The sequence below is a fragment of the Piliocolobus tephrosceles genome, chromosome 8 (genome assembly GCF_002776525.5).
Source record: "Piliocolobus tephrosceles isolate RC106 chromosome 8, ASM277652v3, whole genome shotgun sequence".
NCBI lineage: Eukaryota > Metazoa > Chordata > Mammalia > Primates > Cercopithecidae > Piliocolobus > Piliocolobus tephrosceles.
The window spans coordinates 58,949,226-58,955,971 of NC_045441.1; the positions used below are offsets into that span (position 1 = coordinate 58,949,226).

At 39.2% G+C, this 6,746-nt stretch overlaps 1 pseudogene across 1 annotated transcript; it reads left to right on the plus strand.

Moving 5' to 3' along the window:
* Positions 1-2,210: 2,210 nt before the first annotated feature.
* On the plus strand, positions 2,211-2,700 carry LOC111545095 (annotated as a pseudogene). Its single transcript, XR_002732340.1, has one exon. The product of XR_002732340.1 is annotated as a 60S ribosomal protein L26-like (transcript).
* Positions 2,701-6,746: the final 4,046 nt, after the last annotated feature.

The window sequence follows — 6,746 nt, forward strand, 5'->3', positions numbered from 1 at the left end:
CTATTCTTTTTTCTGTTTCCACGAATGTGACAACTCTAAGTATTTAAAAATCACACAGTATTTTTCCTTTCATGACTAGCTTATTTAACTTAATATAATGGCCTTGTTGTAGACTGAATTGTGTGCCTCCTGATTCATATGTTGAAGCCCTAACTCCCAGTACCTCAGAAGTTGACTGATTTGGAGATAGGGGTCTTTTAAAAGGTGATTAAGTTAAAATAAGGCCTTTAGGATGGGCCCTAATGCAATCTGACTGGTATTTTCATAAAAAGAGGACATTTGGACAGAGGGACTCCAGGGCTACATGTGTGCAGAAAAAAGTTCATGTGAGGACGCAGTGATGAGGCAGCCACCTGCAAGCCATAGCGAGTGTTCTCAGGACAAACAAAACTAGCTGGTGCCATGATCTTGGACTTCAAGCCTTAAGGACTGTGAGAAAATAAATCCCTGTTTGTAAGCCATCTAGTCTGTGGTATTTTGTTATGGCAGCCCTAGCAAACTAATACAGGCCTCAAGGTTCATTCATGTTCTAGCATGTATTAGAATTGTTTTCCTTTTTAAGGCTGGATAATATTCTAGTTTTGCTGTTGTTGTTGTTGTCATGGAGGCAGGATTTTGCTATGTTGCACAGGCTGGTCTTGAACTTCTGGTATCAAGCACTCTGCTAGCTTTAACCTTGCAAAGTGCTGGGATTATAGACACGAGCACTGCACCAGCCTTGTTGTATTTTTAGATTACATTTTTTTAATCCACTTATTTGTCAATAGACAGTTGAGTTGTTTTCACCTTTGGCTAGCGTGAATCATACTGCTATAAATGTGGGTATACAATATCTCTTCAGTATCCTGCTTTTAATTCTTTTCAATATATACTCAGACATGGAATTAATGAATCATATAGGAATTCTATTTTCAAATTTTTGAGGAACTGCCATACTATGCTATTTACCCCGTTTTAAATCTGCACCATTTATATTCCCACCAACAGAGCACAGAGTTCCAATGTATCCGTATCCTCACCAGTACTTACTTTCTGTCTTTCTTACGGAAGCCATGGGTGTAAGGTGATATTTCATGTAGTGTTGATTTATAGTTCTCTAATGATTAGTGATGTTGAGCATCTTTTCATATGCTTCTTTAGGCCATTTTTATAAGATCTTTGGAGAAATGTCTATTCAAGTCCTTTGCCCAGTTTTTAATCAGGTTTTTGTTGTTGTAGCTGAGTTGTAGAAATTCTTTATATATTCTGAATATCAACCCTTTATCATATATATGATTTGCAAATATTTTCTCCCATTCCATAGGTTGCCTTTTCACTCAAAGGATTGTGTCCCTTGATGCAATGAAATTTTTAGTTTTGAGGTAGTCCAATTTGTCTATTTTTACTTTTGTTGCCTGTGCTTTTTGGTGTCATATCCAGGAAATTCTTGCCAAATCCAGTGTCATGAAGCTTTTCCCCTGTGTTTTCTTCTAAGAGTTTTATAGTTACATATACACTATTCTTTAACAAGTTTGACTATGTAGGAAAGGAGAAGGGGGGAGAATCTGAAACCAGGGAAGAACTATTTTGAGATGAGCAGAGATGTATCCTACTTCTAAGCTAAGAGAAAATACCAGAGCAGAGCTAGAACTTAGAGATACAGAAGAAAAAGAATAATGAGTGGGTCTCAGACATCATGGAGGTATGTGTGTGAGGGGGAAGAAGGTGATATCCAAAGGCCAGAAGAAAGGGGTGTACCAGATATAAGAGAAGCATCTTTTCCTCTGACAGGAGGTGAAGAAGGTAGGATGAGTGTGGTGGAGCTGAGGTTGTTAACTGAAGGCATATTATGGCAAGATATGCTTCAAGAGGGCTTCCATTTTTTTCAGTGAATCAGTCCCAACATCATCTAATGAGAGTAATGGAAGAGATGATGGTGAATGGTGAAGTTGGGGAGAAGTTGCTTAGGGAAACAGGGAGGGGCTGCCCTTGGACATGTGAGAAGAACTGTGAAACCCATTAGGCCAATGGATGTGAATTGATGCTGGTACCAACCCCATGTAGTTTTATCATACAGTCCCTAGCAGCTCAAGTGGAAAATGAAGAAGTCAGGCTGTTGGATTGACTTAGTGTCAGGGTTTTCATCTCTGACATTGTATTTTTCATCTTTAGAAATTTAATTGGGTCTTCTTTTCCCTTTTGCGGCCATCAGCGAAGCGGGAGCGGCCAAAATGAAGTTTAATCCCTTTGTGACTTCCGACAGAAGCAAGAATCACAAAAGGCATTTCAATGCACCTTCCCACATATGCAGGAAGATTATGTCTTCCCCTCTTTCCAAAGAGCTGAGACAGAAATACAACGTGCGATCCATGTCCATCCGAAAGGATGATGAAGTTCAGGTTGTACGAGGACACTATAAAGGTCAGCAAATTGGCAAAGTAGTCCAGGTTTACAGGAAGAAATATGTTATCTACATTGAATGAGTGCAGAGGGAGAAGGCTAATGGCACAACTGTCCACGTAGGCATTCACCCCAGCAAGGTGGTTATCACTAGGCTAAAACTGGACAAAGACCGCAAAAAGATCCTTGAACGGAAAGCCAAGTCTCGCCAAGTAGGAAAGGAAAAGGGCAAATACAAGGAAGAAACAATTGAGAAGATGCAGGAATAAAGTAATCTTATATAAAAGCTTTGATTAAAACTTGAAACAAAAAAAAAAAAAAGAAATTTAATTGGGTCTTTTAAAAAATATCTTTCACGTCTCTGTGTAATATGCACATGCTTTTGTCTGTCTTAACATAATGTTGAGTTGTCTTGTCTACAGATTTTATCATTAATGCCATTTCTAGGTCAGTTTCTATTGATTTTTTTTCTTCCTCATTACAGACCATGTTTTCTTGCTTCTGAACATGCCCAGTGATTTTTTATATAATCCAAGTTATGGTCAGTTTTATTTATACATTTTCCTTTTTTTTAGATTTTATCACAAAGTTATCATTTAATATATGTCCAACACCAGAAATTCTGAAAGCATGGAAAAAAATATACATTTCTGACAGGTAATAGAGCACAACATTTTCATTTCATAGAAATTTAAACTTATAATTTGGACTCTTTGTATATTTATTTTAAACAATTGATATTATTACAGCTTTTGTCTTTGATTAATACATACAATTTTTCAAGTAAATCAAGGCCTGAGATATATATTGTTTATGAAATTGCTCCAAATATATATGAAATTTTATTTTAAGAAGGAATAATCAGTAATTTTTCTCTCACCTTTTTTTTTTTTTTTTAATCTAAAGATACCGTATGGTACACTGGAAACAGAACGAGATTGGGGAAATTGAGAAATAGTTGAGTTTCAATCCTGCCTTCGTTTAATATTTCTCTAGGCTCAAATCAATTACCCTTCTGCTTCTCATTCTCCTTATCTATAAAGTGATAAGATTGGAGTTAGTATACTGAAGTTTCCTTGTATATCTAAAAGTGAATGATTCTAACATAAATATTTTAAAAATATTGAATAACTCTTGAAAATATGTATATACACACAAATACCAAATAAACCCTATATAATTATCAGGAAAGCCATTGTAGATTCTAGTCTTCTTTCTTTCTTTTTTTTTGAGACAGAGTTTCACTCTTGTTGTCCAGGCTGGAGTGCAATGGCACAATCTTGGCTCAATGCAACCTGTGCCTCCTGGGTTCAAGCGATTCTCCTGCCTCAGCCTCCCAAGTAGCTGGGATTACAGGCATGCACCACCACACCTGGCTGTATTTATACACTTTTCAAAATTTGTAAAAATAATCTTGAGCCTTGTTCTAAGACGCAGTTAACTTACTTTGTAACACCCATTTATTGAATCATTCATGTGTTTGCTCTTGCTGCCGCGTTTAGGGAAGGCCATCAGGCAGGGACAGGGCGAAGGAGAAAGGACAGTACTACTTTAGACTTTCTGGGAGTCTGTGCAGGGGTTCACCAGTAAAGAACTGAGCAGAACTATATTGGGAAGGAGACCAGGGGGTTGAAACCAGTGAAATGGCTGAGACATTTTCTTTAAGATGTGACTTCATGCCCTGTGACCTACAAATATTGACTGAGACCCCAAAACTCATGATATGCTTACTGTGCTTGGGTTTCCTGTAGAATCCAGCAGGGGATGTCCATGTCACCACAAGGCCAAACCAAGGTGGCCCATGAAGACTTAATTTGTGAAATAGAGAAGATTAGGAAGAAATAGGTCTGGGTTTGCAAAAATTATGAGGAGGATGGAAAAGGTACAGTTCTTCTGTTCTCACACATGAACGTGATGTTTGGATCTGCTCGTACACGGTAGATAAGCAGGGGAATAAACCAACAAAATGCGGTGTTAGTCTGAGTACCCCCGAGAAGGAGACATCACAGCAGGATTAAACATGCAAGAAACTTATAAGGAGAAACATCTGTCACAGAAAATGGGGAGGGAGAGGCTGGGAGAATCATCAGACCCTGAGTGAATCCCTAGTGCAGGAGAGAGGGAAGGAAAGAGGGGTGTGTGGGTGGAAGTGTCTGAGACTTCCTTAAATTCTATTAGGAATTTAAGATGTTTAAAACTAGGGTCACATTTTTATTGGGCCAGGAGGAACCTGGCAACACCACCAGGCAGTCTTCTAGCCAGTCACCTGATAGAGGATTCTTGTGTCTCCTGGAAATGAGCCTGCCTCGTTATCACTGTCACCAGAAAGAGCAGATAAGGAGGTGACCATGCTTTTTCTTGTGTCAGCAGAACCAAAAAAACCCATGACCTCATTGAAGACACTGACCCATGGAGGAGTGGATCATGCACTGAGGCACACACGCAAACACACAGAGCCTCATCTTTTTCTTCTTAGCTCAGTTCACCTTCCCTGTGGTTATCTCACATTGTTGTCTCACGTTTGTATAATTTTCTTGATGCAAATGTTTAATAAATGTGCCAATGTCAATTTCCTGGTTTGGATCATATACTATAGATGTATAAGTTATCACCGTGATGAGGAGGTGGGGGCTAAGTGAATGTTCTCCTAATCTCTCTATTATTTTTGCAACTTCTGATTAGTCTATCATGATTTTGAAATAAAAAGTTTTTGAATAATGTTTAACACAGAATCCCAAACATGAGTAAGCCTGCTGGTTTTAAGAACACAATAAAATAAACAAAAAAGATAGCCTTCATTATGGAAGCAAATCTCGATATAATAAAAGACGTCTGAAAGAAATGATAGAAGAATGAATGTCACAACACAGAGCAACAGGCCTAAAGGAATATACCGTGTGCCTTCAGAGACAAGGCTGCAAACTTAGCAGAAAGGAGAACGGAACACATCACAGTTATCGTGGCTTTAAGTGGGGTTGAACAGCACTTGAAGCGGATTGAAAATAATGACTATGATGTTAAGCCCAGCAGCCTACCATTTCGTGGAATCTAGTTTTGCTTGGAGCCATACAAGCTGCTGCTTTAATAAAGGAAGAAGCCGAAAACAACAAAAGCAGGATTTCTCTTTGAATCCAGACCAGAAGAAACAAAATCAGGGAAAATGAGCCATCTACCTCTGCTACTGCACATCTGGCTTCTAATATGATGGTCCTATTCACCACCTCTTTCTCCATCCTTTGGAAGCCACAACATCTCACCATATCACGCTCACCAAGCAAACGTTGCCTCTTTTTTTTTTTTTGTTTGTTTGTTTTTTTGAGACGGAGTCTGGCTCTGTCGCCCAGGCTGGAGAGTGCAGTGGCGCAATCCCGGCTCACTGCAAGCTCCGCCTCCCGGGTTCACGCCGTTCTCCTGCCTCAGCCTCCCGAGTAGCTGGGACTACAGGCGCCCACCACCACACCTGGCTAATTTTTTGTATTTTTAGTAGAGACAGGGTTTCACCCTGTTAGCCAGGATGGTCTCCATCTCCTGACCTCGTGATCCACCCGCCTTGGCCTCCCAAAGTGCTGGGATTACAGGCGTGAGCCACCATGCCCGGCCACGTTACCTCTTTTATCCAGGCTGAGTCCTACATTTATTCTATTAGGAATTCAAAATGTTTAAAACTAGAGTCACATTTTTGTGGGAGCAGTTTGTTTTATTTTAATTAGTTTTTTCACATATTACTCTTGAGATTTTACTGTTGAATTTTTATTTTTGAAGGGGGAGTTTATTTTTTGTTTGATTTAGAGCAAGGGTCTCACTCTGTCACCCAACCTGGAGTGCAGTTGCCCAATCATAGCACCATACAGTTTCAAACTCCTGGGCTCAAGTGATCCTTCCACCTTAGCCTCCCAAGTAGCCAGAACTATAGGCACATACCACCACAATCAGCTAATTTTAAAATTTATTTTAAAGATGGAGTCTCACTGTGTTGGCCAGGCTAGTCTCAAACTCCTCGTCTCAAGTGATTCTCCCAGTCTCAGCCTCCCAAAGTGCTAGGACTACAGGCATAAGCCACCATGCCTGGCCAAACTTTATAGTTTTTAATGTTGTGTCTGTAATTTCCTTTTCCCATCAGCCTATTATTTATATGGTACAAGATCCAATAATAACATGGTGATTTTTAGTAATATATATCCCAGGTTGCTATTTCTTTTTGTATTTTAATTTGCATTTCCCTGGGTACTAAAGCCATCCTTTCTTGTATTTTCTGGCCATTTGTGTATCTCTTTTGTTGTGACACAGATAGCCTAAATTTTTCTCACTTTTCTATTGCCTTTTATTACCTTTCTAATGTGTCTGAGGTTTTTTGTTTTTGTTTTTTG